Below are 26,090 nucleotides of genomic sequence, written 5' to 3'. Positions count from 1 at the left end.
CGAAAAGTTTGAATGGGCCGAGGAGCAGCACCACGCATTCGACGAGCTGAAACAATGGCTTCAGTCTCCTCCTGTTCTTGGACACTTCAATCAAGATGCGGAAACCAAGATTCATACGGACGCAAGTATTGAAGGACTTGGTGCGGTACTGGTTCAAGTGCAAGAAAGCACCAAGCGAGTCATTGTCTACGCAATTTGAACACTGTCCAAAGTGGAGAGAAATTACTTCATGATTGAAAAGGAATGTCTTGCTGTCGTCTGGGCAATCACAAAGTTTCGCCTGTACTTATATTAGAGCACTTTCTGCATTGTTACGGACCAACACTTGCCCTGCTGGCTTGCGAACATAAAGGACCAGTCAGGACGTCTCGCTCGATGGAGGCTTCGACTGCGGGGGTTAAACATGATTGTGGTCTACAAGTCAGGCCGCAAGCACAGCGACCCTGATTGCCTGTCCAGAGCCCCTGTTGAGACATTTCCTGGTAGCAGCGATGGCGATGACCACGAGTGCTTCCTAGGCGCAGTGAACACCGGCGACATGGCACGACGTCAAAGAGACGTTCCTGAGTTGCGCGCACTATTCGAGCACCTAGAACCGTGTCTTCTCAAGAGCCCTGCCGACCCTCATCATTCGACAAGGTGTACTTTACAAGGAGAATTTCGGAGACAACAGCTTGTCATGGCTGCTGGTAATCCCTGCCAATCTTAGAGAGGAGATCTAAGCCTGCCACGACGACCCAACGGCTGGACACCTTGGCTGTAGCAGGATGCTCGTCAGGATTCGGGAAAAATACCACTGGCCAAGGCTACCGAAGACCGTTCACCTCTACACTCGATCATGCCACGAGTGTCAGCGACGCAAGAAACCACCGACGAAGCCGTCAGAGCTTCTTTATCCAATTGCTCGCCCGTCCACGTTGTTCCAGCAGATCAGAATGGATTTACTTGGCCCTTTTCCGCTGTCAACATCGGGAAACTGCTGGATAATCGTCACCACAGATTATCTCGTGCGATACGCTGAAACGAAAGCCCTTCCTTCAGGGACTGCTGTTGAAGTCGCCAAGTTTTTCATTGAGTCTATTGCCCTCCGGCACGGCGCCTCCGAAATCCTCATTACAGACCTTGGATCATCGTTCATGGCTCAGCTCATTAAAAAAATCCGGCTCAGTCACACCAGCCATTGTCATACCACTGCTTATTACCCGCAAATCAACGGTCTGACGGAGCGACTTAACGAGACAATCACCAACATGATCTCTGTGTTCATCGACGTAGAGCACAGGACGTGGGACGAGGTGTTGCCGTACGTCACATTTGCCTATGACACGGCCATGCAAGATACCACCTGGGTGACACCTTTTTAACTGGTTCATGGTCGCAAAGTAACGACAATGTTGGACGCGATGTTACCCCACGAATTGGCTATTGACAGAAGCGCCGCCGCCCAGGTGGTCGCCCAACTGGCAGAAGTCCGTCAGCTCGCTAAATTCCGGATTAAAGACCAACAACGTGTCGACACAGGCCGCTACAACTTTCATCGTCGGACGTCTACTGCCAGCCCAGAGACAGGGTGTGGGTGTGGACACCGATTCGCCGCCGTGGTTGCAGCGAGAAACTCCTGAAACGGTATTTTGGACCCTACAAGGTGCTTCGTCGACTTGGGGATCTGAACTATGAGGTGATGCCTGACGGAACAAGAACATTATCATGCCGCCCAATGGACCTGAAGTTGTCCACGTCGTGTGCCTGAAGCCGTACTACGCTCAATAGGACTGTGGACCTTATGTGTTCTAAATGACTCTAGTTTGCCATTCTTTTCAGTTGCTTTGTTTTGTTTTGTGTTGCATTGGGGCGATGCATTTCTTAAGGCAAGACACTGGTTCTAAAATCGACTTTTTTGTTTATTAATGGATTATAATGAAAATTAGTGTGCGTATGTGTTTTGGCTTCCTCTTTTCAAATATACAATTAGTTCTGCAATATCTCATTTACTTTTTGAGTTACGAACAAAATAATGAAGCCTAATTAGGTCATTTCTTACGACTCATTAAGGAACTTTCTAATACGAATTTTTTTGCATAAGCGATATGGATTTGTAGCTAAAGACCTGTCATGCAAGATGATGCTATTTATATTTTTGTAAAGATAGATCATTGTATAAAACTAGTCGAATTAGGTCAAGTACACCATTTACAAAGCTTAACGAGGTCACATTATCACTAATATTAAAATTTCGGGCCCATACTGTCATACAAAAATAGCATCACCCTGCAGTTCACTTCTTTCTGAATTCAACGGTATAAAGTTTATAGAAATCCTCGAAGAATAATCTCATGAAAACAACCGTAAGGCTAGGCATGTAGACAAAAAATGCGAAGCTGAGAAAATTGCAGTTGAAGTTTTGACACTCATTGCATAAAATTGAGTAAGATATCCCATGCAATAATGTTCAGCAATATGAAGCATAGTTCTATCTGAACAAATTGAGATGAAAAATTCTGCAATCCGTTCACAAGAACCTTTAGAAATAATATAAAACTGAGAAATAATGTCTGCAACGTAAAATAACGTTATAAAAGAATGAGTAGACTCTATAAGGGACAACGGGAGGAAGCACCGAGGGTTGCACGTTCCGAAAGCAGATTTTGTGTGGCCCTGAAAAGGGCCTTTGTTCGTGTAGCAGTTGAAAGGGGAGCCCCTCACAGCTGTCCAGGACTGTAGTCCCCAGCTGTTCCAGTTTGGTGTTGCCTGGAGAACCCTTGCTTTGCATTGCTGCTGCTCTGGTGGGCAGTGTTGGCCTTACGCGGATTGTCCTTCTCCATGCTTTGAGAGCTTTCATGTCCACTACAATGAACTGTATCCCAGCGTCGCGCGTCTGGCCTCCTGTGGTGACGCCGAGAAGGTCGAATTTGTGCCGGGTCGCCGACTTTTCCGATAGCGCACGCTTGCATTCGTCCGATCGTGCGACTCGTTGCGCCTGCTCGGCCGTGGAGTAGTATGCGGTGTCGACACGAACCGCGCTCGCAAAGCTCGACAAACTGCCGCTGCTGCATGGAGTCGCGATGTCTCCGGCTGATGTTTCCGGAAGATCCAAGGCATCCGGCGGTGCCGATCGCGGTGGCGCACTTGCAGCAGACAGCTTCGGCTTCTTGTTCCACGGTCGCTTCCTCTTCCTTCCGAACGCTTGCCGCGTGATCGATTTCAACCGAGCGTCGTCCGGCATCTCGAGAACTCGAAGCGAAACAAAACAAAACACGCGCGACTTCGTAGGAAAACGAACCAACAATATTCAACGCAAGCGCGCAAACGGGAACTAAAACGTGCGCTCGACCACGGAGGAAACAAAGCAGACAGGCCTAAGGAGACGGGCGGAGACGAGCCCAGGAGCAGACGACGCACCTCTCGCCAGCGCGGGAACGGAAAGGAGGAAAGGAGAAAAAGAGCGGAGGGGCGCGTTTAGGCCAATAGCAGGGGCGCTAGGCGCCGCGCGTGCTCTGACATACGGGCACCTTGCTAGCAGGCCAATGAGAGATCGCAATTGGGGCTTTCGAAACCCGCGGAATGCGGACGTTCCCCGATGTTGTCGCGATAACGAATGGCATGGGAACGTGGGGAAAATAAGCGGCTTTCCAACAAGACCAAGATGGCCGCGATCCGACGAGCGATCGCGAAACGCGCGGGGCGCGATGTTCCACTTGTTTTCATTGAACTCGCTGTGTTAGGGCTCTGCGGGGACATCGTAAATATCATTTTTTTCATGTTTAGACATTGATTTCGACATTGAAACTTTGCAGGCAGGTACCTTAGACTACAATTAATCCAAATATGTGAATTTTGAAAAACGTGAAATTTCGCGTTTTTTGACCACTTTAAGACCCGCGTCTCCCCTTAAAGGGGGGAGTAATGCCGCACGTGCAGCTGGCCAACTAGGCAGCATGGCCGTGGCCTAACGGTTATCATGCTTGCCTCCTACACAAAGAGCCAGGGTTCGATTCCTGGGAGCGACGTGTCTTTTATTTATTCTTGCAATTTAGTGTTCTGGTAAATTCGGGAATCCTGTTGTGTGTTCGAGGTCCGAATGTTCTTCGCCGAATGTTCGAGAAGCCCACGCCTGTACATAAGGGGCTCCGCATGGCGAGTCAGGGTCAGTCTCGCCCCAGTGCCCGATCCTGCTGTTACGCCGTCATCGACGCCCGCGACACGCTATTGTTGTTTTTTGTTTCCTTTTTCTTTTGGGCACAAGTTTGCCCCATTAAAGAAGCTGTGCAACAGTTTCAGTGCTTTGCTTAAATATTTGGGAGTTGGTGTCTCGACCTTTCTGAAGTAAACAACAAAAAAACGCTTTTGCCTGCATGTCCTAGTTTTTATTTTAAAAATGGACAAAGATTGGAGTTTTTGGCACCTCTCAACTCCTTCACCATCTTCCGAGTCACGTGCGCTGTGATGTCGATGGGGTTTGCACGGGGTTCCGGTGAAGCTCTCTCTTTAGAGCCATCAGTGAGCAGCGAGAACTCATCCGCTTGCGACCGCGTGACCACATGCTGGTGGGCGCAGCGCAAACAATATGGTGAAAGGAGGAAAGTCATCTGGGTCCGGCCATACCCGTCCGGCTCTGTCCCCCTCCCCCCTCTGGCTTCTGGCGGCTGTTCGCGGTAGCAGATAGAGCTGACAGATTTGTGGACCTAGGTTATATGGCGCCACTAAAACTCCGTATAATAAAAGTTTTGTCGAAGATACCAGGTTTTTGACGCATTTATATTTATGTTGGAGCAACAAGATTTATATAAAAGTCACCTTTTATCAAGCAGGTATTCGCACGACTTGCTATCTTTCCACAAAACCCCCCATTGACGTCATGCCGCATGTTTCTCATGGCCGCCGCTCGCGGCTGCAGGTTGGGGAATATTCTAATTTTTGCTTCGCAATTACGGGGCGGAATCGCAACATTTCTAAGGAAGGAGGTGTGTTTCCTGTCCTTTGTGACAAGGTGAACATTGTCAAAAGTAGAAGATGCCAATTCTTTCAGCGTTAAAATCGTTGCACAGCTCCTTTAAATGCTTAGTTTGTTTCAGTTTTCGTCGCCTCATCAATTGTCATTCGTGACAATACGTTGATTGAAAAAAGAAGTTGCACAGCTGAGTGACTCTGGCAACTTTCTCCTCTATACTTCTTCCTCCCCAGTTCAGTTTCAAGCAGTTGCATTCTTTTTACTTTGTTAAAAATATACCTAACGCTGTAGCAAAATATTGATTGGTAGTCTTCTGACACCATAATAAATCGCCTGGCAAAAAATAAAAAAAAATTTGTTGGGGGTGTCGGTGTTTCTTTAAAGGGTAACTTCGGCACACCTTCTCAATTTTAGGGTTATGACGGTTTCTTAGTGAGGAAGTGTTCCTGAATTGCAAAGTGTCTGTTTTTTTGTTTTATTTTCAATGCGTTGTGTAGTTTTGTAGATATCCTATTTCAAAGTTTTGTCTCGGGGGGGGGTCTGCGGCGAAACCAAAACTACCGTGATCAGCTGCATGGCTGTCGTGTTACGCAAAGTTTGTATTGCGATACCGCGAAACGTACGACTGGCCTAGTCGAAAAAGCAGTTACAATCAGTCAGTTAAGATGCTGCTCCTGTTTTACTGCTTTGCCTTGCACAGCACTTCAAACATTTGTTGCAAATATTAATACACATTCATAAAGTTGCTGGCCGAAAAAAGAGTTTTCCACGATGAACGCAGGCTCAGAACGCGCCCCCATTTTTCTTCTGGGAACTACAACCTTGGTGGTGTGCAATGCATGTTGCGGAAATGTTGTGGAGGCTAATCGTAAGCTTGTGCTGAGGAGGAATGGACTAAACCATGGCCACCGGTGAGTGCTACCTTCTTCACCACAACGCGCTTGAGCGAGCAGGGGGTCAGTAATCTCCATGGGTGATCGCCGAAGAGGACTTACAAACTATGGCTGCTAAAACGTAACACAACAAGCAGAATCGCCTGCTGGAACGTCTCAAAACTGAACAAAAAGACGGCGAAAGATGCGGCAGTGTGAATAAAAAATGAGACGTTTACAAATCTCTGTAATGTGAAACTAAAGTGCAGCTCTTGAAACGGAGGGGAGGGTATGCCCCTCCTCCTCCCGCTAAATTTAGGGGGTTAAGAGTCCCCGCTAAATTAAGCAATGAAATTGGTGTCGTGATGTCAGCACCATTTCAGTTTCCCTGCTAAATTTAGCGGGGAAATTAATGTCACGCGAAGTCAAGACCAATTCAGTTTCCCTGCTAAATCTAGTGGGGAAAATGATGTCCATGACTTCGTGTCGCATCACTCATGAGAAAATTCAGCTTCTCCGCTAGATTTAGCGAGAAAAGTGATGTCACGTGACCTCAACACTAATTGAATTTCTGCTAAATTTAGCGGGGCAGTTCCGCCGATGCCGCAAAACTGGCGCAAGAGTTGTGCTCTAAAACGAAGATGACATCAGGGCACAAGGTTGCTTGACAAACAGCCAATCCGCTGAACGCCCGCCGAGTTGCTGGTGGTAGCATTTGACCAGCTTCAACAATCACGACACGCAGGCCGTCAACGAAGCGTCATAAGCTGGTACACGCACTCACTTCCCATTTACAAAATTATTACAAGGGCCTCAATTGATTTGCTTCCAGCTTCGTTGAATGTCTCCTGTGTAAATAGCCAGGTTTCTAATGTACTGTCGCATAGGGACACATAACTTTCAGCACAGAGGCCAAATGGGCAACTGTGCTTATTGGCCTCATATTGCCGCGCGCACAGCTGCCCAAGTAGGCAGCGCGCGCGCGGCCTAACGGTTATCGCGCTTGCCTTCCACGCAGAAGGCCAGGGTTCGATTCCTGGCCACGGCTACACATTTTTGTTGACAGTGTAATTTGATGTTCTGGTGAATTCGAGAACCGTCTTGCTGATTCGAGGTTAGAATGTTCTACGCACCGAACCTTCTACGCCGAACGATCCAGAAACCCACGAGGGTACATAAGGGATTCCACAAGGCGAGCGGAGTCAGTTTCGCCCCAGCGTTCGACTCTGCTGTTACGCCGACTTCGACGCCGGCGACGTTCTGTTATTATTTTTGTACCCTTTTACTTTTGGCACAAGGTCACCGCATTAAACGTTTATTTCTTTCTGTTTATTTCCTGTTTTTTGGTCACCACTCGTGACATTTTGGTTGAGGTGCGGGGTACCGCATGCCCGTGCAGCGTTCCCCTCCAAGGGCCCGCAGTGCAAGTCCGATTCCCGGCTCGGTGAGAAGACCACTCACCGCAGAACCTGAAACTCGGACCAGCCGCCGTACCAAGGGAGAGGATCCTGAGTACGGTTTGCTTCTGGACAAACCCAAGCCAAAGAAGACGACGATGGCCTACCAGTCGCAAGCCCCCGCCGCTTCTCCCGTCATCTACATTCCCGTCGTACCGCGGACGGCTGCCCCCTTCCACTGTGAACTCTACCAAGAAGTCGGAAGACTGGATTGACCAGTATGAACGCGTTGCCCGCCAGAATGGCTGGACCGACGAACAGCGCCTGCACAACGTCTACTTTTCGCTTGAGGGGACCGCCAAGCACTGGTACGAGAACCATGAGTCCTCTTTGACGTTGTGGGACATTTTCAAGACCGATCCGAAGGTTACGTTCGTCAACCACCACCGCCGAGAGAGAGCTGAGGACCTACTGCGAACCAGGACCCAGGGCCCCAATGAAAGCGTCACGAGCTTTGTGGAAGACGTGCTCGGCCTGAGCTCCCGCGCCGACCCTCAGGCCACCGAGGGTAAGAAACTGCGCATTTTGATGCGGGGCGTGAAGGACGACATCTTCGAAGGCTTCCTCCGCAACCCGCCGGCAACCGTCGACGCCTTCGTCAGCGAGGCGACAAACATATAGCGCGCCCTCCAAGCGCGCGCTTCCCACTACCAGCGGCAGCCAAGCGTCACTGCAACCGAGCTGCTTAGCGGCGAAAACGCGCCTGGTACGGACATCCGCGAAATTATCCGGGAGGTTGTCCGGGAGGAACTGCGAAGGTTGCTGCCAACCACCAGCCGTCCGCCAACCATTTCCATCACCGAGGCTGTCCGAGAAGAAGTGCATCAGGCGCTCCAACCAGAGGTTCCCGTCACCACGGTGGCACCGGAGGAACTGACGTTGAGCTACGCCGCCATGGCCCGACAACCGCCGCAAGCTTCCCGCCAAGCCACGGCGCCGCCCCGAAGAGACGCCCCAACGCCGCAGTACCCCAGACGACAGGAAGATCAGGTGCACGTTCCCCCAGAGTGACCTGCACCGAGGAAGACAGACGTCTGGAGGACGGCCGACCGACGCCTGCTGTGTTACTACTGCGGCGAAGCTGACCATGTGTACCGCCGATGCCCATACCGACGACTCGGGCTGCGCGGATTCCACCCAAACGACCCACGCCCCCGGTATGGTGAACGCCCTCGGGAGATCGACGAGTACCTGCGGCGACCCCAGTCCCCCGAGCCTGCGTCCCGCCGAGAGTTCCGGTCGCCGTCACCGCGACGTCCAGCTTCGCCGATGCACCGACCCCGACATGAAAGCCTGTCGCCCCTCGCTCCTCGCTGGGAAACTAGGCGCGGCAACCCCTGGAGGTGGAGTTGCCGAAGACGACGGACGTAAAGAGCCTCCAAGAACGACGGAGCGCTCCCACTCTCTCGACGCTAATGATCACAACGACGTCCCTGCATCGTGTCCAACATCTAAACGTTATAATCGACGGCCACGACGCATCGGCACTTGTGGACACCGGAGCAGACTACTCACTCTTGAGTGGGAGGCTCTCTTGCCACCTGCGAAAAGTCATGACGTCATGGGATGGACCCCAAATACGAACCGCCGGAGGACATCTCATCACGCCAGTCGGGAGATGCACTGCTTGCGTCGAGACCCACGGTGAAACGTGTCCTGTGAAGTTCGTCGTTCTGCAAGACTGTTCGAGGGACGTTATCCTCAGAATGGACTTTCTCTGCGAGTATGGCGCCGTCATCGACCTCGGGGCAAACCAGTTGACGCTGCGAAAACCTGTTTTACCTCCGGTGGAGACCAACACGACGTCAACCTGCGATCCGAGTTATCGCCGATCATGTGAACCTACCGCCGCAGTCGAGTGTTTTCGTCACCGTTATAACCGACGCAGCCATGCACGGTGAAGCTCTTCTGGAGGGCAGCGTCCAACTGCTCCTCGAAAAAGGAATTGGGGTCGCAAGAGGCGTAACGGATCTCCAAGAAAGACGTACAACTGTTCTTGTGACAAACTTTCGAGAGGAGCCGCAGCACCTAACGAAGGATACCATCATGGGCCACGTCGAGGAGCTTTAGGCGCCAGCCGTGGTCACCGCAATCTCAGAGGAAACCTCGTCGCCACAGCAGAAGAGCACGACGCCGCCGCCGCTCGACATCGACCCCGAGCTCCCAGCTACGAAGCGCCGGCAACTGGTTGATCTCCTTGCCGAATACAGTCACTGTTTTGCCACGATATCGAAGATTCGACAAACACCAATGGCGAAACATCGCATTGTTACCGACGACGACGCACTTCCTGTCCACCTGTCGCCGTATCGAGTCTCCTTAAAGGAAAGGAAAGTGATTCAAGATCAAGTCCAGGAGATGCTCAACGACGACATCTTTCAACCCTCAAGGAGCCCATGGGCGTCCCCAGTCGTCCTTGTAAAGAAGAAGGGCGGAACCCTGCGGTTCTGCGTGGACTATCGTCGACTGAACGCTGTGACGAAGAACGACGTCTACCTTCTCCCCCGCATCGACGATACGTTAGACCGACTGCGCCACTCCCGATATTTTTCGTCGTTGTACCTGAAGAGTGGTTACTGGCAGATTGAAGTCGACGAACGTGACCGGGAGAAAACTGCCTTCGTCACTCCCGACGGACTGTATGAATTCAAAGTGATGCCGTTCGGACTTTGTACAGCACCAGCCACCTTCCAGCGCGTCATGGACACCGTGCTGGCAGGTCTGAAATGGCAGAGCTGTCTCATCTACCTGGACGATGTCGTGGTATTCTCACGAGATTTTGACGAACACCTCAGACGACTTCGAGCCGTGCTTCAAGCCATCAAGACCGCCGGCCTGTCACTCAAGCCAACAAAGTGTCGGTTCGCCTATGGGGAACTAAAGTTCCTTGGCCACGTCGTGAACAACAAGGGTGTTCTACCTGACCCTGAGAAGACCCGCGCCGTAGCTGCATTTACGCCGCCGTCTGACAAGAAGGCCGTGAGAAGATTTCTCGGACTCTGTGCCTACTACAGGCGCTTTGTCCGAGACTTCGCCAAGGTATCCGCACCGCTGACACACCTCACGAAGGACGCCGTAAAGTTCGAGTGGACAGAAGAACACCAGAGGTCATTCGACAAGCCCAAACGAAGACTCCAGACGCCCCCGATTCTTGGCCATTTCGACCAGTTTGCTGAAACCGAGATCCACACCGACGCCAGTAACACCGGACTGGGTGCGGTACTAGTGCAAGTGCAGGACGGAGCAGAGCGAGTTATCGCATACGCAAGTCGACGCTGTCAAACGCGGAGAGGAACTATTCAACGACTGAAAAGGAGTGCCTCGCTGTCGTATGGGCAATAACAAAGTTTCGTCCATATTTGTATGGAAGTTCTTTTCGCGTGGTCACAGACCACCACTCGCTCTGCTGGCTGAAGAATCTGAAGGATTCCTCCGGACGCCTTGCTCGGTGGAGCCTACGACTGCAGGAGTTCGACATGACCGTGGTATACAAGTCTGGCCGGAAGCACAATGACGCCGACTGCCTGTCAAGGGCCCCAGCCGAGGCCGGTCCTGCCTGCACCAAAGAGGACGACGATGAGTGTTTCCTCGGTGCTCTGGATGTCAGCGACATGGCAGCACTCCAACGAGACGACCCTGAGCTGCGTGCACTCATCGAGCACCTAGAGGGACAAGGAAGCGCCGTTCCCCGCGGTTTTGTACGAACACTGCCAACCTTCTCCATCCGACAAGGCGTACTGTACAAGGAGAACTTCAGCGACAACAACACGGCGTGGCTGTTGGTGATCCCTTCCAGTCTTCAAGAAGAAATTTTTCAAGCCTGCCATGATGACCCGACGGCGGGACACCTTGGTTACAGCAGGACTCTTGCAAGGATATGCGAAAAGTACTACTGGCCCAAGCTTGAGAAGACAGTGCACCACTACACCCGATCTTACCACGAGTGTCAACAACGGAAGAAGCCACCGACGAAACCGGCAGGACTTCTTCAGCCTATTGCGCCGCCATCTGCCCCATTCCAGCAAATCGGTATGGATTTACTCGGACCTTTCCCATCGTCGACGCAAGGAAACCGATGGATAATCGTCGCAACCGATTTTCTCCACGGTACGCCGAGACAAAAGCCCTTCCATCAGGAACGGCTGCCCAGTTAAAAATAACCATTGGGTCCAATTAGTTATTGACAATTAGAACCAATGGGGAATCCTATCTGTGATTTCGGACTCCTAGTTAGAAAAAGTCAATTGGTTCCAATTAGTTGTCGACAATTAGAACCAATGGGGAATCCTATCTGTGATTTCAGACTCCTAGTTAGAAAAAGTCAATTGGTTCTAATTAGTTATCGACAATTAGAACCAATGGGGAATCCTATCTGTGATTTCGGACTCCTAGTTAGAAAAAGTCGATTGGTTTCAATTGTCGAAATCTAATTGAACATCACCAATTCGAACCAGTTCGGCATTGTAACCAATTGGAAAAAACCTATTTCTGTTTTCGGACTCCCAATAGGAAAAAAGCAATTGGTCCAACTGTTCAAATCATATTGACAGATATGAATTGGGACAACCATTAGTGTTTGGATATCCCAAACTAGAAAAAGTTGCAACTAGATCTAAAGGTAGATAATCACACAGTCTTTATTTAACTTATTAGAAATGATTTCTTGCTTCTAGGCATCGTCGTTTTCTTCCAGGATAGCAGCTGCAGCTTCCCTAAAATAAAGGATAAATATGCATTAAATGACCTTATTGGATTATAAATGTTTAAATCAAGCTTAGAAACATACTAAACTTTTTTTTTCGCTGCAAAGAAATTAGTTGCAGTGGTATAAACCTGCAGGCCTTGCATTAAAAGGCAAACATCCCTGGGTGACGGAAACACTCTGGTCAAAATTAGGAGATGAAGCTTTTGCCGAGCCTGGGCTAAATTTGCATCTGGGATGGTTTAAGTCTACTATGTTTCCTATGAGCCTGTGAGACATAATCTCTGCTTTAAGGAGAAGAAACAGTCAATTCAAAGGCATCTCTGTAAAGCTGGCCAGTGCACCTGAAATATGCTTAAAGTGTGCATGGGTGAAAAAATAAGTGTCTTTCGTATCTCGAAAAGAAATCGTGCATTGCAGGCTGTGTTCCAAATCTTACTCGAATGGATCAGAGGCAACGCAAGACGCGGGTAGGTGTTTGAACTTACCCTGAGTGGAGACAGAGTAAATTTTGAAACATAGCTGCAAATAGTCCGCCGGATGAAATGCAAAATTTTCGGCACCTACTGTTATTTTATTAGAAGTCAACAACTTCCGGAAGTAATGACCCGACATCACCGACCGACCGACCCCCCCCACCCCACTTCCCACTCATCGAAAATGCCCCCGAAATCGCTTAATTTTGAATCCCAAATCTTCAATTTTTGAAACTGCCCAGGCAGTGTTTTCAGCAATTCAGAGTTTAGTTTTGAGATGCTTAAAACACACTTAACTTTCCTCGCGGATACCCAACAACTTCCGAACTGATAGCTGCCCGGAAAATTTTCTTCTCTAAAGCTATATATTCACGCTCGCATCGTTCACTGAAGATCAAACAACGAGTGTCTCAGCAGATCTAACAATCCGAAATCCCCAAACTGCAGCGCAGCAAGGACAAAGAAAATTTCTTACCTTGCTCCCATAAACGTTTGTTGCCACTCATTCGCGCTCTAACAAGCTGGCAGGTCAAATGAAGTAATTATCACCGCACCATTGAGCACTCTGCAGCAGTAAAACACAAAAAAACTTTCTTGAATCATTGCCATAACCATGCTACGAATGCCGTACACGCCATCGGCGCCATGTGCTTCGTGCTTCCTCCGTCCTCGCGGCGCCATCTTTGCCGCCCAGTGTACACCGACGCTGCCGGCAATTCCGACTAATTCTAGAAACAGATTTTTTTTTTTTTTTTATTAAATGGTGTACGAATTTTTTTCCCCCCTTTCAAATTGCTATGTTGAAAAATTTTTTTGCACACCAATACTGAAAAAGAAAATAATAAATTGCGATCTTTGGAAACTGTGGTGAGGAAAGAGATAATGGCAAGTTCTGTCCCAGTGCCAATTGAATTTTATTGATCCCAATCGGAGATCAATCATAAAGTTGGAAACATTGAATCCAATTAGAGTGACCAATTAGGTGACCCAGTGCCAAATGAATTTTATTGATCCTAATTGGGATAACCAGTTGGAAACATTGAATCCAATTGAGTAACCAATTAGGTGGCCCAGTGCCAACTGAATTTTATTGATCCCAATTGGGATGACCAGTTGGAAACATTGAATCCAATTAGAGTGACCAATTAGGTGGCTGAGTGCCAATTGAATTTTGTTGGTCCTAATTGGGGTAACCAGTTGGAAACATTGAATCCAATTAGAGTGACCAATTAGGTGGCCCAGTGCCAATTGAATTTTGTTGTTCCTAGTTGGTGTAACCAATTGGAAACATTGAAACTAATTAGAATGACCAGTTGGATGACCCAGAACCAATTGAATTCCATTGACTCCAGTTCCAATTGAATATCCTAATTGGAGCCAATGGTTATTTTTAACTGGGTGTTGAAGTCGTCAAGTTTTTCATCGACTCCATCGTCCTCCGGCACGGCGTTCCCGAAGTCCTGATCTCAGACTGTGGATCATCATTCATGGCCCAGCTGACGCAAGAAGTCCTTCGTCTCAGCCACACCAGCCATCGTTGCACCACGGCGTACCACCGGCAGACCAACGGGCTGACGGAGATACTCAACAAAACCATAGCCGACATGATCTCCATGTACGTCGACGTGGAGCACAAGACATGGGACGAGGTGTTGCCGTACGTCACATTTGCCTACAACACGGCCGTACAAGAGACCACCGGAGTGACACACTTTCAACTGGTGCATGGGCGCAAAATAACGACAATGCTGGTTGCTATGTTGCCCCACGAACCGGCTGTCGACGTAAGCGACGACGCCCAGGTGGTTGCCCAAAGGGCAGAAGAAGTCCGTCAGCTCGCCAGACTCCGGATTAAAGCCCAACAACGCGTCGACACTGGCCGTTACAACCTTCGTCGTCGGGACGTCCACTTCCAGCCCGGAGACAGAGTTTGGGTCTGGACTCCCATTCGTCGCCGTGGTCTCAGCAAGAAGCTTCTCAAACGCTACTTCGGACCCTACAAAATCATCCGAAGGCTCGGTGATCTGAACTACGAAGTTCTACCCGACGGAACGCGCCCATCTGCAAAACGCCAGCCACGACCCGAGGTGGTGCACGTCGTCCGGCTCAAGCCGTATTACGAAAGATAGAACTCTGGACTTTCGTCAAAGAGTGAACGGTTAAGTGCGACTCGCGAGTCTGCTTTCCTTTTGCTGTGGATCTGTGTTTTCGTTTTCTGCTGCATCGGGACGAGGCACTTTTTAAAGGGGGGAGTAATGCCGCACGCGCAGCTGCCCAAGTAGGCAGTGCGCGCATGGCCTAACGGTTATCGCGCTTGCCTTCCACGCAGAAGACCAGGGTTCGATTCCTGGCCGCGGCTACACATTTTTGTTGACAGTGTAATTTGATGTTCTGGTGAATTCGAGAACCGTCTTGCTGATTCGAGGTTAGAATGTTCTACGCACCGAACCTTCTACGTCGAACGATCCAGAAACCCACGAGGGTACATAAGGGATTCTGCAAGGCGAGCGGAGTCAGTTTCGCCCCAGCGTTCGACTCTGCTGTTACGCCAACTTCGACGCCAGCGACGCTCTGTTATTATTTTTGTACCCTTTTACTTTTGGCACAAGTTCGCCACATTAAACGTTTATTTCTTTCTGTTTATTTCCTGTTTTTTTTGGTCACCACCCGTGACAATATGATCTAGGTACACTCATCGATCCACGGTGTATCGTTTTGACATACCCTTTCTGATTCTACATAAAGAAAAACTTCAGACACGCTGCTGATTCTTACTCATTGAAACATACAAAAAGTGCAGTCGAGCCAGAGTACTCTTAGGTCCAGGAAATTTTTCCTTTGTTTATTTATATAAGAATACCATGTTTACAATTTTGGTCAAAATCCGGACGCATGCAAGAATGAATATTAATAGCTGTACCTTTTATAATGGGCATTAGTTTGTGCAACCTAGCCAAAAAACATTTAAAAAACACACCCTCCTTATCATCCCGTCGACAGAGTCGCCAATTTTCTGTTGGCATCGCCCCAAAACGAGACCCACTGGGGCACAGATTTGAAACTGCTCCAGAGACATGAGGGAGGGAGTCCAGATTTTCCTCCTGTCCCCCAGCTGTGCTACTTAGTTCTTCATTCAGTTTTCTCCAGATAATTTGAACCAGCACTCTAACCTATTTGTTGCATATACTTTACTGTAATCCACACTTCCATCTTCTCCAGCGAAACTCAGGGCACCCGGTATCTTTGTCGCCACTTTAGGAAGAACAACACTAAGCTCCTTACATTTCAGAATCACAAGTTCAAATGTTTCCCTCCTCTTTACATATAGCGCATATTTGATCTGCATCTTCAAATCTAGCCCTGTCTGTGTTTGTGCTGCCCTGTATACGTTTCTTCTTAAAACTCCTTCAGTGGCCTGAGCCAGCTAAGTGCTCCCTCTCGAATTTATTCCCTTGCCAAGGTGTGCCCATAGTTACCAGACTGATGTTCAACCAAAATGTGGCTGCCCATAAATGTGCATAGACTAAAGAGGCCAGACAAGCTAGAAAAGCAGCCACAATGACAAACCTGAAGAATGTCGTAACATAAAGAGAGAGGTACAGGTTAGGCGTTTGGCTGGAAAGCCCAGATAAATTGAACGATTGTTCGGTGCGAAGGTCTTATGCCTTTCGAAGGAAGCGCAACCAACAGCCAACAGTAGTGAAACTCTCGGTGAACTCTAGCTCAAGGTCTTAACTAAGCTCTTTTTTTTATTAGAGGACCCTCTTGTGTCCGTAATGAGACAAACCTGCATGTATTTATGCAGTTTGTTCCCAAAACTAGCTGTCCATAGTCTGGACTGTGGGTTTTAATATCCAGAAGGCGGAATTGCATGGGGAAGAATTGGTCCCTCAAACTTGTCTATATAGCGTTGCATCCATATTAGTGAGACATGACTGCATCACATGTAGAAATTCTTTTAATGGTAACTTCAAAGAAGACTTTCGGTCAGACCTGCCATAATCAAAGTCATTGGTAAATTAAAGAATGTCATATTTAAAAATCTCTAGAAGTATTGTTTCTGTTGCACTCTGAATAATGAGGTATCCAGCCCCCCAAGGCGCATACAGATCCAGATTTTCACTTTTCAAGACGAGGATTTTCTTGTGACAAAAAAGAGAAAATTCTGAGAAGACAGGACTACTTTCCAAAGCGAGATGTGTAAAGTGTGATTTAGAAATAAAAATAAAAAGGGTATACAATTTTTTCTGGGTTTTCACTTTTCATTTCCTAAAGGGACACTGAAAAGAAAATTTATTTTTTAGATTAAACAGTCTGGTTGGAACATGTGCATCAAAAAATAAATTTTATGCAAAAAAATTAGAGCAATATTGATGGGTTTAGAGCGACGTTGACGCGATTTATTCGGTAGTCACCTCCTTTCCACTTGTTTTCTCGGCATTTTGTGCGCTCGAAGAAGAGGTGGATCGGCTTGGCCATCACGTTAAGGTGGAGAAAGTACGACTATCTCGTTCAGGTGGAAAGAGTGTATGACCATTTTGTGACGTCATGGACTTTGCGCGCAAAATTTAAAAAAAATCTCGCGCCATCAATATTGCTTTAAAAATTTTGTTTATTGCATAAAATTCATTTCTTGACAGCATGCCCCGACCAGGCTGTTTAAAGAAACTTTTTTCAGTGGCCCTTTAATAATACCAGTCGCATTTGAGTGCTTCCGTGAACCGAATTCCAAAGCGCAGCGAAATATTAAACTGTACAGCTGCGGCAGAACGGCATTAATGACTACTCATTTGCCAAACTAATTGACTATTTTGTTTGGGCTTTTGTGGGTCAATACATAGTGTTTTCTTTTAGGTGATGGAGCCACATTGTTGGGGGAGACCAGCTGCCCACTGAAAGTCACCGAGGACATCTGGTTCAGATGTTGTTCCTGCACCTATGTCACTAAAGATCAGTGTGGAATTGTGAGCCACCTGGCGGCCCATGGTGATGAACAATCCAAGTGCCAGCATCTTCCCCTTTCAGGTTCTAAGTCCCAAGTGCTTGGCAAAACTCAAAAGCACAAGAGTGAAAAATCATTTAAGTGCAAGCTTTGCCCCCAAGATTTTGCTTATGATTCCCTTCTGAATTGTCATGATCAAATACACACTGGTGAAAAGCGATTTAAGTGCATGCAATGCCCTAAATCCTATGCTCAGAATAAAAGTCTGACCTACCACAATCGAACACACACAGGTGAAAAGCCATTTAAGTGCAAGCTTTGCCCCAAAGAGTTTGTTTGTAATTCCCTTCTGACCTACCATAATCATCTGCACACTGGGGAAAAGCCTTTTAAGTGCACGCAATGCCCCAAAGCCTTTGCTCTAAATTCCGATCTGCGAACCCATAATCGAACACACACTGGTGAAAAGCCATTTAAGTGCAAGCAATGCCCCCAAGCCTTTTCTCAAAATTGTCATCTGCAATTGCATAATCGAAGGCACACTGGTGAAAAGCCATTTAAGTGCAAGCAGTGCCCCCAAGCCTTTGCTGATAATTCGGCTCTGAGAATTCATAATCAAACGCATACCGGTGAAAAGCCGTTCAAGTGCCAGCAGTGCCTCCAAGCCTTTGCTTCAAGTTCCCATCTGCGAAGCCATAATCGAACACACACTGGTGAAAAGCCATTTAAGTGCAAGCAGTGCCCCCAAGCCTTTGCTGATAATTCGGCTCTGAGAATTCATAATCGAACGCATACTGGTGAAAAGCCGTTCAAGTGCAAGCAGTGCCTCCAAGCCTTTGCTTCGAGTTCCAATCTGCGAAGCCATAATCGAACACACACTGGTGAAAAGCCATTTAAGTGCAAGCAATGCCCCCAAGCCTTTTCTCAAAATTGTCATCTGCAATTGCATAATCGAAGGCACACTGGTGAAAAGCCATTTAAGTGCAAGAAGTGCCCCCAAGCCTTTGCTTCGAGTTCCAATCTGCGAAGCCATAATCGAACACACACTGGTGAAAAGCCATTTAAGTGCCTACAGTGCCCTCGAGCCTTTGCTTTTAATTCCTCTCTGCGAAGCCATAATCTAACACACAGGTGAAAAGCCATTTAAGTGTAAGCTGTGCCCACAAGCCTTTTCTCATAATACCAGTCTGATCCGCCATTATCGAAAACAGTGTTTAAAGGGAAACGAGTAAATATATTCAGTCAACTTTTTTTTTTATTTTTCATTTGTCATGTTAAAATTTAGTGTACTGTAAATTGATGTATTTCTTAGTGGTGATTTTAATTATGCAACTAGTCTTAAAGATAGTTTTACTAGATCCTGACTTATCAATAAATTTTAGTTTTATTTAGGCCCTTGTGGGTAGTTAGCATAAAATTCTTCACAATATATCAGAAATTTTTATAGAATTGCATTCACCAAGACATGCTTTGTGGAGTGATGCTATTTTTGTTGCTTTATATGTCATAAAATAATTTTATTTAATTAGTCTGTCTTAACTAGTCACTAACGGCCCGTAAAGAGGACCTAATTAAAATGACTTATTTATTGATAACTCAGGATCTGGAAAAGCTGTCTGAAAACTAATTGCACATTTGAAATCACCACTGAAAAATACATCAGTATACTAAATTTCAGCACGATAAATGAAAAATAAAACTTTAAAGGCCCTCGTTCCCTCTTGAAAACCTTACAAGGGCAAACAATGCCCCAAAAGCTTTGCTTGGTATGGGAGTTTATTCGCCAGAACCAAATGACATGTGCGGAATGCCTTGCGGTTGACCCGTAAGTTGAGCCTGCACCGTGTGTAATCATTGAGTAGCTCATACAAAACTTCATGCCTTTTCAATCAAAGTATGCATATACCTGAGTGAAAGATAGGTCCCAAGGCCCTTGCTGAGCTTAATAGTGAAGCTCACCGCACTGAAGCGCTTTTGTGTAATAAACCTTACAAACTCCAGCAGCGTTCCAGGCCATTTTCTGATCGGTTTTGCCTCATCAGGCACATGCTAACAAACCCTAAGGGAATTTGCATAAAGCCTGCAGCGGGTAGGCCTTTCAAATGCCAGCAATATCCGAGAAGCTTAGATCATAATTCCAGCTTGGTTGGCCATACAGCCAGACTGTTTGTCATTGCTCTTCCTCCTTTTGTCCGAAAGTCATCATTTGTCATCACACAAATGTATTGGTGCTTAGGAAATGATTCTTCTCCGTTTGTGATCTAGAGGCTGGGTGAATGAACAGGAGACATTTCTTAATGCATTTCAGAGCATCTACTCTGTGTTCTGCACCTGAATGTGCACTGGGTCATACTCTAGCTCTTGTTCCAAACTCCCTTGAACTTGCTCGATGTATGCTTATTGAGGCGAGGTTTAATATGCTTTTAAAAATGTCTTCATTGTTTTCTTTTGATTCTACTCTTATCTATGTGGAAGGAAGATATAATTGTGCCAAACGGTAATATATGACCGCAATTCAATCTTGACAATTGAAAAACAAAAAGGTTGGCAGTTTCAACTTTAACATTCTTGTTTCTTTTAGCTGCTGCAGATTATGGTACTGAAGTAACAGCTGGTCCGCACACTTGTGAGTGCTTACGACCGGAGAAACCTGTTTTTAAGCCTTTTGGGAGGGTTTACAGCTTTCTGCACTGCTGTGCAGCCGGTCGTAAGCAGTCGCAAGAGGCTTGAAAACCGGTCTTGTCTCAGTCGGTCGTAGTCAAGCGCAAGTGTGTGAATGGGCCTTAAGTAGTATGAAGTAACTTTTCCCAAGATTTTCATTTTGACCTCCTGTACAGTGCTAAGACCTCATTTTAGCAGTTACCTCGGTGGGGAACTATAATTGCCGAGTGTGTGTGTACACTGAACACTTCCTGCTACAGGTTGGGAAGTTGCTAGTTGAATCCCTTGCACTGCCCAGCAGGTTTTGCAATAAATTGGGGTTCCCAAACATTTCATCCAACGCCGTTTCATCGAAAAAATTGCCGTTTCATTGAATCGCTGACAGCCGTTTCATTGAATGTATCTTACATAAAAAGTGTGAAAGATGCTCTTTTATGCATGAATCGAGTGCATTTTCGTGTCATTCACCCATTTCATCGTCAGGTTTTCTTAATATCCAAACTTGTAGCTGTTACAATTTATTTTGATGCAAGTAACCCAGAGGATATGTGTACCGATTTTTGTTTGTTTCGCATATTGTGCTTATCTGTTCACCCCCTCTATATTACCAGATGGGCCTTGAGGGTATTGTAACAAAGAAATAAAAGTCACACTCCCGGTAAGAGCGCACTCCAACTCATGGAGGCCAGAAGGCGACTTAGGTTTTGCGCAGGTGCAACAACTTTAGCCATGTGAGCCTCCTAGCCTCTCATGTCTTTCTATTGATACTCTTTTACTGCCTGAAGCTTGCAGTAGCTAAAGCTGAAGTGCTATTTATGAAACTACAACGAAACATTGTTTTTTTAGTTTTAATACTCAACGAAGTCAAAAGTACGTCACTTCAAATTTTATTTGAAAACTTTCGGGGGTTCATGTGTTTGTGCAACAGCCATTCACCGTTTCAAATGATGAGCAATTGCTTTTAAAAAGTCTTCAACAGCCATGCTCCGTCGGTTCTCATAAAAAAGGCGGACCTTCTCATTTCATGCCGCTATGGCCTTCTTCTGGTGAGGAGGCTCTTGGGACCTTAGCATCACCTCCAGCTTGTCTTCCGTCAGTTGACGTTCTGCGGCGATGCAAGTCAAAAACTTCCAGAACCCGGGATGGGCACCTCCGACCAGCTTCAGGAAGCGGGAATGCCACCCTGGCGTTCGATAAGACGGTGTTCAATAAAACGGCGTTCGATGAAACGGTGTTCGATGAAACGGCGTTCAGTGAAACGGCTTCAATGAAACGGCAATAGACGATACGCCGTTTGATGAAATGTCCGGTCCCAATAAATTGGCACTGTACCCATTTTGGATAGTGTATTGCCCCATCGGAGCTGCATTGACGAAAGTTGTGGAAACTTTGGAACCGACTAACATGCTCATACTCACTGCTTTTGCCTTCTCTCTTTGTCTTGGCAACTTCACAGTCATGTATTTATACGACACCTGCTTTCAGATATCGCTTTCCTTTGTGTAATGTGTTCCCAATATTCTCTCGCTCCGTGTCCATCTTCCCGGCAGTTGTTTCCGTGTTGCCTGGCTGTCTCCATCAGAATTTTCGAACCGTAGGTGTCATTGTTTGCTAAAAAGTTCCTTTTGCTTGTGTAACACAGAATAGTTTGTTTTTCTGCTTCTCTGATGGCTAACATTCTTACATATTTTTAAAAGAATGAAAAGGGTTGGTGAAGCTAAAGCATGGAACACATGAGCAATGAAACTGGGCGCCACTAAGCTCGTCACAGGCGCACCGCACGGCTTTATCCGTATCGACCAGATCCAAGCGCCGCTGCCGCGTTGTGGGGAGGCGACGTAGGGACACCAGCACCGGTTGCTATGATACTGCTGCGCGCCGTCCGTTTTCATCGCTTATGTGTCCCCTGCTTAAGTGTCAATGAATACAAACTCGACCATGAATTTGCCTTGTTTACTGTATCCTTTGAATCATTGCTCAATGTGTGAATATTTTTGCATTGTTTAATTAATTTGCAAGCACATCTTTATCGCGGCAATTTTTTTTTTTACTTTTATGTTGTTTGTCTCGAACTATATCTGGAGATGATAAATATGTAATCAATCTTCCGTTTCACTCTTGCTCAGGAATAAAGATTGACAGTCGAGCTCCCGCAGTGTTTTTTTTTTCTTCCATTGCATATCTTCGCTGAAGCCTATGTGCTGCGGACAGAGCAGCTCTTTAGAATGTTCCCACTCTGCCATCCTGCTTGATGCCTGGATCCCACTGTAGCAGTTTTGTCGCCAATAAATTGACTACCAAGTGGAAGTCCGTATCGCAGCGCATAAGTTAAAGTGGTGGCTCCTGATGTCTGTTCTGACCGTAGCCCAATTCCTGTCCTCCAGCAGGTTTACGTAGGAGGTGACATCATGTTTGTGCTGTTTAATGCGTGTGAAAGCATCACGCTGCCTTCTCAAATGGTATGAAAAAAGACATGGGAGACTAGAGGAACTTTGAACCGATTTTATTGAGCTGATAGTCCTCACCACGGGCATCTTTGTAATTGCATACTGTTAAACGACAGTCGCTTGTTACAGACTATCCCTATCTAGCATTTACGTGACCGAAATATTTTGTTGCACCAGGCACTTGCTCCTGGGTGCTGTAGTTGTGACTCCTGGCTCTCTTCACCAAAATGCATATATTGGATGTCGTCGTACAAGTTGCAGTGTTCCTTGTTCATTTTCTTGTAGCTTAAAGGGTCACCGACGGTATTTATGCTCGTCAAGGTTTTTATTTGAACATGACCTATGAGAGCCCCAGTACCCAGGACACCCCCGCAGGGGGCACCTGTGAAAGCAGGTGTTTGGAGAGTGGCGTCTCCACGGACCCCGAGCCATGCGGGTTCGCCCGCCCACGTATGGCTGTGCGTGGCTTTCCCGTGTCTGGGGAAAAGGGAATCCTGGTGGTTGAGCCGAGCCCGGGGCAGGTTTGGACCCTTCGGGGCCCCCCGGGCGAGGCAATACACCACTTCGGCCCCCGCTTCTCATAGACGGGAGTCCTGGTAAGGCCCGGCCAGGATGATTCAGTCTAGTCGCCACTTCTACTATCCCCTTCTTTCTTTCATCTTTGTCTTCTCCTTCTTTTCACTCTTCTCATTTCTCTTCTTTCCTTTTCAACTCCTTTGACGGCAAGGGCTAACCTTGGGTGGTGACAGATACTCTCGTCCAGATCCACACTTGGTTATAGTTTCTGGGTAGCGCTAATAGAGTAATGCTTCCAGCAAAGCCATATTTGTTATGGGGTGTTACCTATTCCCTCGTTGGGCTCCGTGGTGGGCGGCGCGCCACAGATTCCGAAAACCCTTTGCCTTTTTATGGCGCCCCTCTCTTCTCAACCCCGAGCAGAGCGACCCCCGAAAAGGGTTCGCCCCGCTCCCCCTACTTTTGAAAAAGCTAATGAACCTGAAAAATATCCTCGATTTCTTGTACTTCACTCTACAAGTGACGCTGTGCATCTGTCAAAAGTTTCTCCTTTTGTCATTGCAAAGCATTTAGAACAAGTGGTTGGAAAATGTTATAAGGCAAAGAAGCTTGCTGGAGACCTCCTTGTTGAGGTAGAAAATAAGCCACAAAGCACAGCACTCTTGAAGATGACAAGCCTGGGAGACTACCCAGTTACTGTCACCCCCCACCGTACCCTGAATACTGTTCGCGGTGTCATCTCAGAAGATGACCTTCTCGAATGCAGCGAAGACGAGATCCTTGAAGGTCTGCGCAAGAGTGCTGTCGTTGCTGTTCGACGAATCACCTTAAAACGTGACGGACAAGAAAAACCGACCCGCCATCTGATACTCACATTTGAGCTCCATACTCTTCCATCCACTGTGAAGGCAGGGTACTTGAACTGTAGAGTCCGCCCTTTCATCCCAAATCCTCAGCGGTGTTTCCGCTGCCAACATTTCGGACATGGTTCCCGAAACTGCCGCGGCCGAGAAACATGTGGAAAGTGCGGTGGTACTGACCATGTAGCAGACATCTGCGAAAATGAAGTCAAATGTGTGAACTGTAGTGGAGCTCACCCTGCTTTTTCTCGCTCCTGTCCAAAATGGAAAGAGGAAAAAGATGTCCTGACTTTTAAAGTAAAACATAACCTTAGCTATCAAGCAGCCAAAGAACAGCTTGCCTTCCAGGCAAGGGGTTCTTATGCCCAGGCAGTGTTGAGGGGACCCGCACTGTCTACGGCATCTGTGGAGACACAGACTTCTTCGGAAGACCTGTCCTCTCCACAGGGGTCCCCTTCCGAACCTCTGAAGGTGACGCACACTCAGTCACCTTCATGTTCTAAGGGTGCTGTACCCTCCAAGGAGGGTACCACTCCCTCCTAGGTACCAGAGGTGCCATCAGCGGCCCTAGCTGGCCCTTCTGGCAGGGGTCGAGGGCTCTCTCCTCGTGCTTCCTGCAGCCACTTGAAGCCCAGGCGGACAGAACAACCTCCTCCGCCCAAGGGCCCAACGCTGTCGCCGGATGAAAAAATGGACGAGAGCCTACCGCTCTCTGAAGACGACCAGTCTCTCCCTGAAACAGAGTCTCCTCCACTGGTCTCCTCTGAGGTTATAGGACGACCAAAGGACACTTCTAAGAAAAAAACAGTCCCACGTGTTGAGGCACCAAAAGCCCCGGAAATTTATGTTCTAGCTTTCTCTGGTATATATATATATATGTATATATATTCTGACTTCCTTTTAAAATATCAATGTCCGTTTTTCTTCAGTGGAACTGTAGAGGCCTCGTTCCTAACTATGATGATGTGAGCCAGCTACTTGGCGATCACGGCCCCATTGCATTTTGCTTGCAGGAAACACATTTAAAAGCGAGCCACACTAATATATTAAAGTACTTCCAGGTGTTTCGCAAGGACCGGTTACAAGCCGTTCATTCATCAGGAGGCGTTGCAGTTGTAGTGCAACGCTCAACCCCATGTAGCGAAGTGACTCTGCAGACTTCGCTGGAGGCTGTGGCAGCCCGCATTTTGTTAGATCGTTTAATTACAGTATGTTCCTTATATATACCCCCCAGTTATCAGCTAAAGATTGAAGAGCTTGAAGACCTTGTTAGCCAGCTCCCACCACCTTTTCTGCTTTTGGGAGATTTTAATGCACACAATCCTTTGTGGGGGAGTGGCAGACGAGATCCCAGAGGGGCTCTCATTGAACGCTTTCTTCTTTCCTCGGGACTCTGCCTAGTTAACACAGATGAAGCCACATATTCTTTCAACAACTCACACTTTCACTTCCATTGACCTATCTTTTTGTCACCCATCATTATTCCCATTGTTTTCATGGAAGGTCATTCCGAATCCTCACGGAAGTGACCACTTTCCCATCATTTTAGAATTTAACCATCTTCCCATGACAGTCCCTACGCGCTCTCCTTGATGGAAATTTGAAAACGCCGACTGGTCAACTTTCAAAGAATCGTCTCTTTTGGCATACGCATCACTGGACGATCTCGATATCGATAGAGCTACTGAACATATCACTCACCACATTTTACAGGCTGCCATTCTTTCCATCCCCATGACGTCCTCGCATCTACCCAAAAGACCTAAGCCCTGGTGGAACAAAGATTGCCGAAAGTAATCCCTGGAGAAGGGGAACAAGAGGGACAAAGGACAAACATAAATCTCCAAACACAGGTAGGTGACTTGTGAGCGACCGAAAAAATCCGCCTGGTCCGGGTATCGAACCCGGGACCTCTCCATTACAAGTGGAGCGCTCTACCAACTGAGCTAACCAGGGGTTAGACGTCAGTAGAGCAAACGGGTTTTATCAGCCGCCACCAGTCGAACACCAACAAGGGTGAAGCTTGCAATTTAAGGTTATAATTATAATGCAATTATAATTATGTTTGCCCTTTGTCCCTCTTGTTCCCCTTCTCCAGGGATTACTTTCGTCATTCTTGTCCAGCTCGCTTGCACCTTTGCATTTAATTGCATTATAATTATAACCTTAAATTGCAAGCTTCACCCTTGTTGGTGTTCGACTGGTGGCA

The 26,090-nt window shown here is 47.4% G+C and overlaps 1 long non-coding RNA gene and 1 pseudogene across 1 annotated transcript; one reads left to right on the top strand and one right to left on the bottom strand.

The window, feature by feature from the left end:
- LOC115308664 overlaps positions 1-18,403 on the top strand; it is a 45,182-nt pseudogene extending 26,779 nt beyond the window's left edge.
- On the bottom strand, positions 11,897-13,172 carry LOC121046070. The gene is made up of 2 exons (XR_005797988.2): positions 12,931-13,172; positions 11,897-11,989 (listed from the first exon to the last, which is right to left on the bottom strand). It is a non-coding gene; the product is annotated as an uncharacterized LOC121046070 (long non-coding RNA).
- Positions 18,404-26,090: the final 7,687 nt, after the last annotated feature.

This window comes from Ixodes scapularis, unplaced genomic scaffold, assembly GCF_016920785.2.
Source record: "Ixodes scapularis isolate PalLabHiFi unplaced genomic scaffold, ASM1692078v2 PGA_scaffold6__148_contigs__length_123643588, whole genome shotgun sequence".
Taxonomy (NCBI): Eukaryota; Metazoa; Arthropoda; class Arachnida; order Ixodida; family Ixodidae; genus Ixodes; species Ixodes scapularis.
The sequence above is the reverse complement of the archived record's forward strand: the minus strand, read 5'-3'. Positions and strand labels throughout refer to the sequence as shown.